The sequence below is a fragment of the Capricornis sumatraensis genome, chromosome 2 (genome assembly GCF_032405125.1).
Source record: "Capricornis sumatraensis isolate serow.1 chromosome 2, serow.2, whole genome shotgun sequence".
In the NCBI taxonomy this organism is placed as follows: Eukaryota; Metazoa; Chordata; class Mammalia; order Artiodactyla; family Bovidae; genus Capricornis; species Capricornis sumatraensis.
Window position 1 is genome coordinate 123,429,025 of NC_091070.1, and position 13,564 is coordinate 123,442,588.

Below are 13,564 nucleotides of genomic sequence, written 5' to 3' on the forward strand. Positions count from 1 at the left end.
AGGAAGCTGTATAACATATTTGGTATTAGAAATCCTGGGTTTGAATGGCAGCTCTGCCACTTAATACCTATGTGTCCTTAGGTGAGTCATTTGACCTCCAAATATCTTAGTTTCCTCATGGGTAGAATGGAAACACTAATTTTTTGATACTGGGGTTTTTGCAAGAATCAGATGAGATATATGTGAAAGTACTTTTAAACAGCTGAGTCTGAAGTATTATTTGTATTTATGTAAAGATGAACAACACCCAGTCTCTACCTTTAGGGCTCTTAAATTTTTGGCTGAGTCTGGTGGGGCTAAATTTCTCCCAAAGAGAAAAATGTCCTTGAGGAACAAAGTCAGGCCCCAGCCCATTTGAGCAGAAGCAAACTTTCTTGTGGGAATAATTCTTCCCTCCATAGGGGTCTCTCTAGCTTCCTAGCCATGTTAGGTCATCTGAATGGCCGGCAACTAACCGCTAGGCGAGGGCCCCCATGCCTGGATAATGCGTATGTAAATTATGCAGAACAGACAGATACATTTGGGTAGATCCCCAAATAAGACAGGGCTTCCAAGGTGGCACTGGTGGTAAAGAACCTGCCTGCCAATGCAGGAGACGTCAGAGACCTGGGTTTGATCCCTGGGTTGGGAAGGTCCCCTGGAGAACGAAGTGGCAGCTCACTCCAGTATTCTTGCCTGGAGAATCCCATTGACAGAGGAGCCTGGTGGTCCATAGAATCGAAAAGAGACATGAGTGAAGCAGCTTAGCACACACACTACTTAGGAAATGTATAGATATTCCAGAGCAAGTCGTCTTAGGCAAATGGCTTAAAATCACATTTGGTGGTATGAGAGAAACCTTTTCCCCACAAATCCTACTTGATTTAAGAAGATGTGTACATTCTTACTAGGGACCAGTCAGACCTTTCACAACTAAATAAGTTGTAGAAATATGCCCTCATGAACATGTTTGGCTAATATGGAACAAAACACACTAAGTGAGAAACTAGTTACCCAAGTTTGGGAACCCTGTAAAGTAATTAGAGTTCAGAAAAAGTTGACCAAAAATACCGGAGACCTTTAAAACAAATCAAGATTCGGGAGGCTAGGGGATTTAATTCATTAGAAAAATCACCAAGCCAGGAATAAATGAAAAAATTGAAGATGAATGAAAAAAGTTATGCTATTTACTCCTTTGACATTTACTGAGTGTGATGGTGGCAGGAAAGTTCTGGCTGCTAGGGTAGGTGGTAGATCCTCATTACCTGGAGGGCATACCTATCTCAGCCCCTGAGGACTCTCAGCTGAAACCTTTACTGGATCTTGTAGGCGGATATCACTCCCCGCAGTGATACCTGGGAAGCTGTGCCCCCCTCATCCCCACCCATACACACATGCTCAGGGGCTAGCCTGCAGAAAATGAAATGACTGATATTCGTGGGGGTGGTGAAAATTCAACCTCTAGCCTCAAGGTGGGACAACTCCGTGTTGTCATTCAAGAACTAGAGCTCCTCCTCACCATCAGACTTAGGCTGAGCCCACAGCTGATCTCAGCTTACCCTATTCTGTTTCCCTCATTCCACAGGTCTCACCTGAAAGTACGCTCTCAATAAATCACATGATAAGAACTTTCATCTTAGGCTGTGCATCTAAGGAGCCCAACTTACAGCAAAGAGCAACACCACAGCAGTCTCCCCCATCCAGAACCTCAAGGATACTGACACATAAACAGGTACTTCCAGTGTAGAGTCATGGTGATATTGTCAGAAAATACACAGTGCTCTGGGACCACGAGTGCTCATAGAGAGCTTTTAGAGTTGAAAACTTCTAAGCCGAGAATTGGAGTGTGACTGAGAGTTGGCCGGGTAAGGAGGTAGGAGAAAAAGTTTGCCAGGCAGAAGAAAAAGGCACAGTGGTAAGAAGAATGGGAGACACTGCAAGATACATCCTCAAGACTGCAAAGGGTTCAGTAGGACTGAAGCTGCAGGTGACAATGGCAAGGAAAGAGACCAGAGAGGTAAGATGGTCCAGATTATGAAGGGCCTAGTGACCTATTAGCAAGCTTGTACTGTGTCCAGGCAGAGGAAAAACAATGAAGGGTTTTAAGCAGAGGATACATGATAAGGCTTCTCTTTTAAGAAGAATTTCTGGGTAGCAGAATGGTGAAGGGACTTAAAAGGGCAAGGCTAATGGTAGGAAACAACAGCAGTCAATATTTCAGTTTTAATACAATGGTTATGGGCTAAAGCATCAGCATTAGAGAGATAGGGATTTAAATTCCAACAACAAACCCACCCAGGTTGGGTTATTTATTCTTTCTGAGCTTCAATTGCCTTGACTGTAAAATGGGACTATTAACAGCGCTAAAACTCTCAGAGTAGGCATAAACATTGGAAGATCTAATGTATGAAGAGGATTTTATTACTTTTTTATAACACTTTGGTACCACGGAAATACCATCAAAACTATCAATTATTATCCATGTGGTCTGAACTAGGGCAGTAGCAGTGAGAAGGGAGAGAAGCAGATGGAGTTAAGGATTGGGGGAGGGGGAACTAAAGGGACATGTAAACCGGTTGGATGTGGAAATGAAGTAAAGAGAGGTGTTGGAGCTTTCTGGTTTGGGCAGCAAGTAGACTGCAACATCCCTCATAGTGATGGGACTTTTCAGGAAGAGGTGAGGATTCTGAATGGAAGCTATGGCCAGTTCTGAGCACGCTGCTTTTGAAGAGCTTAGGAAATACACAAAGTGGAAATGTCTGGCAAGTAGTTGTCTCCGTGGCCTGGAGTTGAGGAGAGAACTCTGAACGGGAGACACAGTGGGTGGAGTGTGTGCTGAGGACAGAGGAGAGGGTCCGGCTCCGTGATGGACCGGGGAACAAAGGTGAGAGGACACGCCTTGTCGCTCAGGGAACTCACAGTCTGGTGGGGGAAGCAGAGAATTAAACATTATTACAACACAATGGATATGTTTTTGAACTGAAGCTATGGGGGGCGGATCCCAGGGGTTGAAGGAACTGAGGATGGGCTGACGATTCCAAAGGTCAGAGCTAAAATTGGAGGCTGTCAAGGGAGTGGGGTGGGGGTGGGGCAAGGAAGGAAAGGGTGGAACAGCTTATAAAGTTTTTTTTTTTTTAATATGCTAACTCTGGGACAAAATAATGGACTGTAACATCATCCTAGTATCAGGAAGAGCTTTAGTGCTCATAAGTTCTGTGCCTTTTGGGCTGTGCTACAGTGGAATCCTCAGAGTTCTGAGTGGCCCCTGTGAGTGGAGACCACCACAGAGTGGGGAACTGAAACCAAACAGATACCCACCGTTCATCAGAGTGTCTGTTGTTTTGGAAATTGGGATTTGGGGACTGTGTGCAAGCTTTTTCTGGAAAAGAGCTGTTGTACTAAACAAACATAAAAGCATAAAGCTATTGACTTAGGTCAATGTACAGATTAAGAATCTGACCATAGAGGTTAAGCAATTTGTTTAAGCTTAAACAGCTAATTGGGCTTCCCAGGTGGTACTAGTGGTAAACAGCCTGTTTGGCTATGCAGGAGATGTAAGAGGCATGGGGTTCCATCCCTGGGTTGGAAGATCCCCTGGAGGAGGGCATGGCAACCTACTCCAGTATATTTGCCTTGGAGAATCCCATGGACAGAGGAGCCTGGCAGACTAGAGTCCATAGGGTCACGCAGACTGAGACGCAACTGAAGCGGCTTAGCATTCATGCACTCACATAGGTGTACAGCTAATCAGGGGTCAAGCTGGGCCTAGAATCTAGAGTTTTGATTCTCAAGCTAGTGTTGTTTCTTGCTGTATCTGAGACCTTGTAACGCCAATACTTTGGCCACCTGATTCGAAGAGCTGACTCATTTGAAAAGACCCTGATGCTGGAAAAGATTGAGGGCAGGAGGAGAAGGGGACTATAGAGGATGAGATGGTTGGATGGCATCACCGACTCAATGGACATGGGTTTGCGTGGACTCTGGGAGTTGGTGTTGGACAGGGAGGCCTGGCATGCTGCGGTTCATGGGGTTGCAAAGAGTCAGACACGACTGAGCAACTGAACTGAATTGAACTTCTCATGTGCCCAGTCCACATTTAACTGTATTTTCAAATTTTTCTATAGTGAAAGAGATATATACTTTAAAATATCACAGGTATAAGGCATGGGAGGGATAATTTTATGGAATAGCAATCAAGATCATTGATGGCACATGGTCCTTCACAAGAAAAGACCTTTCACAGCTGAGATCTCTTTTGATTCCTATCAGGACAGTACCAGAAAGTTAACCCAGGAGCAAGCCTGTCAGTCTTGCTGGGGACCCAGGCATTGCTTCCTGTTGAAGGATCCCATTTCATTAGAAATGATCTAAGTTTGAACAAACACCACAACCTGATGGTATAAGAAAGGTCTACTGTGACTTTTGTGAAAAAGATTATTCTCAAGAAAAGGTAAAATCATGACTCTTAACAGATTTAGAATGAACACTCATTAGAGGTTTTAATTCAGTCAGTGAGGGAATTAGGTAGATGCCACAACTGATTCAAAAGAGAATTCAAAAGAAAACAGACCCATTTCTAGATTAGGAATGTCGATATGAATGTGCAAAAAGCTGAAAAACTGGCTTCTTTCTTAAGGGACATGAGAGTCAATTGAACCTCTACCAGAAGGGATGGAAATTTGCATGTCTACAGGCAAGAAGTGTTTTTGCAATGTCATCAGTTATCTCTAATGTACAGAGTTGTATAATGTACAGCTCCCATTGAATCAAAATCAGATAACGCAAAATGGTATGCTATAGACAACACATAGTTTTCCAGTGATGAGAAAATTTTTTCCTACACCTACAAGGAAAGCAGAGACATCTGACAAACAAACATGGGGTTCTTGGGTCCCTTTCCCTGTTGGCATATATATAAATACATGCATGTGTGTATTTACATACACTTTTATTTTATTTTATTTTTTTAATTTTTATTTTTACTTTATTTTACTTTACAATACTGTATTGGTTTTGCCATACATTGACATGAATCCACCTACATACACTTTTAAAAATAAAAGTTTTATGAAACAGTACTTTGCCTTAGCACATGCAATGTACCCTGATACTTTCTATTCTCACCTTAATGCTGGTACCTACACAAATTAATTTCATGACTGATCAATGGGTTGCTACCCACTCATGGATCAAAAGTTCACAGTTGGAAAGCTGGGGATTAGATCAGTGGTCCTCAAACTATCTCTTGAGAAATACCCATTTTGAAATTAAAAAAAATTTCCAACCCTTCATGTACAACTGACCCTCGAACAATGTTCAGGTTAAAGGGGCCAACTCACTGCAGTTGAAATCCAGGTGTAACTTAATATCTGTGGTTCTGCATCTGAGCATTCAACTAACCAGATCTTGTATAACTGTGGTCATATATACTGAAAAAAATCATCATATAAGTGGATCTATACAATTCGAACTCATGTTGTTCAAAGGTCAACTGTTCCTCATAATTTTAAAAAAGAATAAAAATACTAGAAAAATGAACTGGAAAAAAAATCCCCACAAATTTACAAAATGCAAGCTCAAATTTTTTATTATTAGATTCAACAGACAAAAAATTGGATGTTGGGGCAAGGTCAAATTCCTGTTAAAATTCTCAAATGCTTACTCAGTTTCATTCCTAGTTCCCACACACTGGAATGGGGGTGGATTCCACTGGTCCTTGGACCACACTTTGAGTAGCACTGACTAGATGATCCCTAACCACCTCTGACAGTCTTGGAATTTTTTCCCCCAGGAACCAGTACTCCCTTAGCATACCTCAGTCAGTGGGAGATTACTGAGTCATACCTGTGGCAATAAGAAGAGAGACACATCATACCATCTGGAACAGTGACCTCACAGTAAGTGAAATGCCATATGGGTACTGGGAGGACTAACCCCAGAGGTGGTCCTTCATCTCCTTATTGTTCATCACAAGCATGACCAGTCTGTTCTCTCCAGCTGTTCTTCTGTGTTCATTCCGTGTTCATCTGATGCATCTCATAGTACAGATATTTTTCTTTGAGTTTCTCAGTTCAAATTCTGGAAAGAACTTTATTGCCCTATTGAATCATCACTTTTCTTGATGCAAAGCTTTGTGTACTACTGGGGTTACTTGACAAAATTCAGATCGCCTGCCTTTATATCAGGAGTCAGCTGTGCATTTGATCCAAGGGCAGAGAAAAGGTTCTTGTAGTAGGGAACATGGCCACCCTCATTCAAGGCACAGCCAGGGCCACTTCTCTCAGCACAGCTGGGAATGGGAGGATGAAGCCAGTTGTCCTTCAAAAGAAAAATTGACCCATTCAAGATACATTTTATAATTCTCCATTCCAAACTCGGAATGATCTTGAGATGTTACTCCCCAGGAGACTAAAGAAGGGCAGCACTGTTGTTGCAGCATCTATAAAATAACTGCAGATACAGGCCCTTCTGTCTTCACCACTATCTTAACCTAGAACTAGATGATATTATGAAAAGACATTGGAGAATTTACCTATATCAGTGGGGTATTTCCTCATCTCTTTAAAATCAGAAACACTTTTGCCTTTGTGAAGTATACATCTTAAGATCTTTTGCAAGTCTTCAAGCTCTCAGTTAAAATAATAGTTGATACTATCACCCATACAATGCAGTCAAGCATTGCTCCAAAAGAGTTATGACAAACTCAATGAAACATATTAGAACAACCAAGTTGTACTGAGATGTAGACAGTGGGCAGTAAGCAATTTCCTCTCAACAGCTAAGAGAATCACTGCCCAGCATAAGTCATTCTGGTGTCTGAGTAAATTACAAATCAATCCATGTCCTCCACTTTAAGGGCTGCTCATGAATAGTCATGACTAGTTATGTCAAATCCTTGAATGGTGAAGTTCTTATACCTCAGATCCATACCTTTCATTTACTTCATTTCATGCCACATGAATGGACATGTAACTTGATGTTTAGATTTCACAGGCTCGTTCATATTTCTCATGATGGTGATTTAGTCACTTGGTCGTTTGTGACCCATAAACTGTAGCCTGCCAGGCTCTTCTGTCCATGAGATTCTCCAGGCAAGAATACTGGATTGGGTTGCCATTTCCTTCTCCAAGGTATCTTCCTAACCCAGGAATCAAACCTGGGTCTCTTGCTTTGCAGGCAGATTCAAGATCTAATGTGTATAAAATGGTTAATACTATATCTGCCACATAGAAAATACTCAATAGATGTTAACTCTGACATACATATATATATAAAACCTATACTATCTAGATTGCTTGAGTTATTTTTTCTGCATGTGGTTGTATTAATGCCTGCTTGAGTTATAGCTATCTTCATTATTCAATATGTTCTCTGCTCTTGCTTACATTCACAGAGCTGTTGTTTTTCTGCAGCAATCTCTTCCACTAATTTTCAAGCTCATCTTAGAAGGTCTTTTACAGTCTGGCTAACTCCCTACAGTTATTAGTATCGAGAATGCTCTGTGCACAGTGGGTACCCAGCAAATGCTGCTGGCTGGCTGACTGATTGATTTACTACCGACTCCCCTCCATCCTATTATAAGCTTTCATCACTGCAAATATAAGAACCTCCTTATCTACATCTCCTGCCATCCAGAACAGTCTTCCTAGATCTCCCTGCCTCATTGACTCACCATCTCATTTCACCCTTTCTTCCTTTTCCTGGACATTCTAACTTAGTTCTTCTCCCCAGACTATCATTTTAAGTCAGTGCACACATTTTTAGTTTTGGAAAATGCTTCGCATTTGCTTCTGTGTGTTAATTTGGCCATACCCATGTCTATGGAGCCTAGCTGTATAAATGAGACAATGGCTCCAAGAGCCACTTCTTAAAAAGAAAAAAAGAAAAGTTCCCTGTAGACTGTCAGGGACATTAAATGCATACTTTAGACCAGAAGCTGAATTATGGGAGAGGAAGCTTCCTTAGCTTGTCTCTTCTGCGAAGCTGTATTTGTGGAAATATTTTTAAAGGAATTCTCTGAATATGGAGTGGGGGGCTGGGGTGGGATGAAGCCTTCGCCATCTGGATGAGAAAGATTCAGATGCTGAAACAGATCTCTGGAGTTAATGAATTTCACAGTCCTCTGCCCTTACTTTCCTTTCAGTCTCAGTGTAGGAACAGACTCCTGGTTGGAGCTCCTTAAGTGGCAGGTGTAAGTAAGGAAGTGAAACAGAGGGGAAGCAGACTTATTTGGCTAGTGCTCTCCTTCTGAAACCAAGCAAGGAGCTCTAGGAGCGAAGGTAACCCAGGCAGTCTCCTGGCTCTGTGCTGATCAAATACCAAGGTTCACCCACATTTATGCACCTGCAGCTTTTTTTTTTTTTTTTCAAATTCAAGTCTGGGCTAATTACAGAATTTCATTGTATTTTCATACACATAATAATTTAGTCTACCTTGTAAACAATTCATTTACAATTCAATTAAACAGCCAAGGAGAACAAAATGTTAAAATATGTGTTTAAATAAGATACAGTATGTATAATTAGACATAACACATCCCCATATCTTAAGCGTTTAATGTGCACAATAACACAAAACAGGTCATTTGAGGCTGTGCCAAATATCAGGGATTAGATGACCTTTAAGTTCCTGCCAAGCCGGAGAGTCTATGATTTTGTGTTCTGAATGAAAAATGAAAAATTCAGTGCGTCATCCAAATGTTTATAAGGATCCAGCTGTTTGATGTCAGGTAGACAAAACACCCAGACTACTGACAGAGGCATTTCATTTTCATCCAGATGTTTCTGCATTGTGTTGATTTAGCCTGATGCATAGCAAAGTTAAGTGACTTTCTCAGGATCTGTGACAAAATCTTCTGAATATACTGTCAGTAAAAGGATTTAGGGGTTTACCGTCTTAGTATCTGTAGCACCAATGTGTTGCTCCTGCCCCACTGATAGCTTCTGCCTCCATTAGATGAAAACAGTCCATTCAGTTCTCTTCATTCTCCAGGTCATCACTCTCCTCATCCCCCCTCCCCCTCCCCAACTAAGGTCTGTGTTTAACCTGGGCTCTGACCCATGACAAAGTGGACTCCTCCATCACAGGGCTGTGCGTCATGGCCTTTGTCTTTGAAGTAACTTCTGTTCATGGTGATCACTGTGTCTCTGGGACGTTATTCTCCAGGCCAAGGGCTGGCCAGATCAAAATTTCTAGCCATCTTAGAGGTTGATTGCCATTCAGGCAGTCGCAGCCACCATTCATCCTCCCATTATCATGGTCAGTAATACAACTCATCTAGATTTGGCTGTGATTCACAGGCCTGGCTGAGGTGACTGATTCTGACCAGAAGTCCTATCCACACTCTGTAAATCTAAATGCTGTCCTTGGGTTGCAGCTGCAGCTTCTGTATGCAGAGCCCTGCGCTGCTTGCAAATCAGCCTCTTTGACTCAGCTTCTTCCGGTTGCCTTGACTCCCAGTGAATTGCCCAGTGCCTGATTGCTGCCCATCCCAGGCCCATCTGGTACCTCTCACGCCCAGATGTCTCAGGCTTGACCATTCGGATTGAAATTGTGCGGCTATGGCATCTTCCTCTGCAACCTCTCTTGGCTTCTTTTCTTCCAGGCCCTGCCCCTCACTTCCTCATTGCCTCCAACCCTCTGCACAGACTCTGCTGTTGCTACTTGAGTCCCGCCCAAGTCCAGATAGCCTGGCCTTGACTGTCCACAGGGCTGGTAATAGACCAAACTCCCTATGTGACCTTGAGCAAGTCACAACACCTCCCTGCGCCTCACTGTCCTTATCTTAACATGAGAGCATTGGATTAAACCAGGTCTGAGGCCCCCTCCAGTTCTAAAATTATATTATCTCTCTAATACTGTTAGACTGGCTGCCTTCCAAAGTGTCACTGCTTATCATTCTATCTAGTTGTTATGCAGGAATTTTGGGAGGTGGGGGTGAAAAAAATGAGGCCATGGGACTAATATCTTGAAAAATTATAAAATTTGTCTGCTATCCTTCTCATCTTCATCTTTTTTCCCCCTCTGTTGAATTTAAAACTCAGAGACTTAAACATACACATTATGACAGTTCTGTCACTTCCCCAAATTGCAGGGTAGAAACAGAGAAAGGTGCAGGTAAGCTTAGCACTTTGTTCTACAAGCTATGCTGCTTCTGGGCCCAGGGTGGAGGGCGGAAAGAGGCTCTACACGGGGAAGCTGGGGAGGGGGAGAGGGGGGAAGAGAAAGACACAGTGACTGAAGAGAGGGGCCTGTACTCACGTGGCTCTAGGAGAGAAGGGCTCACCTGGAGTATCCCACCAGTTCTGTGTGTGGAGTTTAGATATATTCATTTCAAATGAATATAACACTTAAGACACTTAGCATGTGTACAGTGTTGAGAGTTTTCCAGTGTTTAGATTTCCAGATAAACTATCATCTATGATAGTAAAAGTTTGTCCATTCCTGGTCTGGATGTTCCAGGGAGATCACGTTAACTGCTCTCCCCTCACATGTTTATACAGGTAAAATCGGGTTGGTAAACATCCAGCATAGTTTTCAAGAAATCACAAAGGGTGTTAATCTAAGGAGGGGGTGCCGAAGTGGAGAAGAAGGCACTTACTTCTATAACCTCATGTGGATGAGGTTATAGGGTTTTAGCTACCATGATTGTTTTTATAATTTGACACTGCCAACTGATGCAGTGGTTGAGTCTCCCACAACATAACCCTGGTGGTGATTTTTTTTTAAAAGATCACTTGATATCATCTCTGATTTTTTGGCCTCTAAGCTCAGGAATGGTTCTGAATACCTAACTCTGTTTCCAAATTAAATCACAAGAGATCAAATGTATCAATATGTCCTGTGTTGGGTAGCACCAGATGAGACTGGGACCTTCACCTCTTTTCAGAGCTAGCCAGAGACACAACCCTGCTTCGGTGAGGTATATCACTCTCAAGGGAATAGAGTATGACCTGGGAGGATGGATTCACTACCCTGTTCGCCCAACAACTCTTCTACCCTCACACATACTCCTTGTTTCTCTTTCTTCCGTTTCTCATGTCATCTCTAATCTCTCTCCCCTGTAATCTCTGGATTGAGATTTTGCTTTAAAAACCCTTTCAGCATTCTATTCCTCTCCAAATCAACTTTTCCAATGGCCAGGATAACCTGGGGTTATAACCCTCTCCTTCAGTTTCTGGAGTGAGTGAAAGTAAGAGGGGTTGTGAGGGTGGTCAGGAACAGAGATGCTAATCCTTAGTGCAAAGGCAATTGCTAAGACTCCTAAGGGTGGGGAGAATCAGCCAAAAGAACCCAATTGGACTGAACCAGCATGAAGCTGTAGATATTGCAGGGGTGAGTACAAAGCTTTGGTATAGCTGCTGCTTGAGCCAAGTTGGGGACGGAACTGACAGAGACGGTATGGAAGACAACTTGAGCAGCTCCTAGATCAGAAAGGCACTCCCAGGTGAGAGAGCGCAGGGCAAGTCTCAGCTGACAGGACTTTGATGCATCATGGTCTCTCAACTGTTGAGATAGTGGGTCCAGAAAGAGGATGAAAAATCTAGAAAAGTACAGGAGATCAACCATGCACAATTTTTTTTATTGTTGTGGGGGTTTGTTCTACAATTTCACAGCTTACGAAGTGTAATAACAAATACTATGTCATGCAATTTCCACAATTACCCAATATAACTGAGAAGTAGTTATAATTAACTCTATTTTGCAGTTCACTCATTCAATATACTCTGAGAGCCTTTTATAAATAAGGCGCTGTGCTAGATATTCAAGCTACTACAACAGACAAGACTATATCAACAACTGAATAGTGAAATTGCAATGAAGTGCGACAGATTATGTTTGAGGAAAATAAGAGTGTCAGCAGGAAGGTTTAATCTGGTGTAGGGAAGTTTTCTCAAAAGAAGTGACATTTAAGAGGAGAACTGACTGGTAGGTAAGCAAGGTTGAGCTAGGAGAGAGGCAAGGGATGGAAAATATTGCAGTTATAGGTACAATTGAAAAAAAAAAAAAACAACTGGAGACAGGAAAGACAGAAAAGGGAAGTGAGCTGGCTCATTCTAGGATCTGCAAAGAGTGATCAGTTAAGTGAAGACTCGGGGGCTGAATCAGAAGAAATGGAGCTGGAAAGAGAGGCAGGAACCAAGTCTTAGAGGGCCTTTGAAGCCACGTTAGGGAGGGTAAATGAAAGGTGAAAAAGATGACACTGAGTTTTCTGACTTCGGCAAATGTTGGATAATGGTGTGATTTTACTGAGACAGGAAGTCTGGGAGGAAGACCAGGTTTTGAGGAAAAGATAACAAGGCATGTGTGAGACATCATATGTTCCTGTGCCTTGGGCAGTTGGAGAAAAAGACCTGGAGCTCAGGAGAGGAGCATGGACTGAGGACAGAGGATAGTCATATTTCTACATGGATGGTTATTAAAGACAAAAAGTGGGTGAGATTATCCAGGGAGAGATGACAGAGGAGAAACAGGCCCAGGATAGAGCTCCATGGAATTCTGAAAGTAAAGAGAAGCGTAGAGGAAGACAGCCTATAAAAGAGGGTGAGAAGCATGTTGTGTCTGTTGAGAGAATATGGTTTGGAAACAGACAACTCTGGCCGTATGTCCCTGGGGAAGTTATGTTACCTCTCTCAACCTTGGTCTTTTCCTCTCTGTGTGCATGCGTACTAAGTCACTTCAGTCGTGTTCGACTCTTTGTGGACTCTGTGGGCTGTAGCTCACCGGGTTCCTCTGTCCGTGGGATTCTCCAGGCAAGAATACTGGAGTGGGTTTCCAAGCCCTCCTCCAGGGCATCTTCCCGACCCAGGGGTCAAACTTGTTTCTCTTATGTCTCTTATAGGTACTAATAATAGTACTTATCTTATGGAATAGCATCTAGGAAGTTTAGCATAATCTTGGCACATAGTAAGCATCAACTAATGCTAGCGATTATTTTAATTATTTTAATAAGAAACAAAAATGATAGCAATAAGGGGAAGCAGCAGCTACAGAAGTCAGAAGAGTATCAGATGAAGCAATATCATAAAAGTTGAAGGGATAGTGTTTAGGAAAAACTGGTCAATAAGGACAAATGTGATGAGAGGTCAAAATTAAAAGGCTGGAAAAGGTCTACTGAATTTAACTGTAGGTAAGACATTGATATTATGACCCAAAGGTGTGATCACTCACACTCACCTAGAGCTGGACATCCTGGAATGTGAAGTCAAGTGAGCCTTAGGAAGCATCACTACAAACAAAGCTAGTGGAGGTGATGCAATTCCAGTTGAGCTCTTTCAAATCCTAAAAGATGGTGCTGTGAAAGTGCTGCACTAAATATGTCAGCAAATTTGGAAAACTCAGCAGTGGCCACAGGACTGGAAAAGGTCAGTTTTCATTCCAATCCCAAAGAAAGGCAATGCCAAAGAATGCTTAAACTACTGCACAATTGCACTCATCTCACACGTTAGTAAAGTAATGCTCAAAATTCTCCAAGCCAGGCTTCAGCAATATGTGAACCGTGAACTTCCAGATGTTCAAGCTGGTTTTAGAAAAGGCAGGGGAACCAGAGATCAAATTGCAAATATCCACTGGATCATCGAAAAAA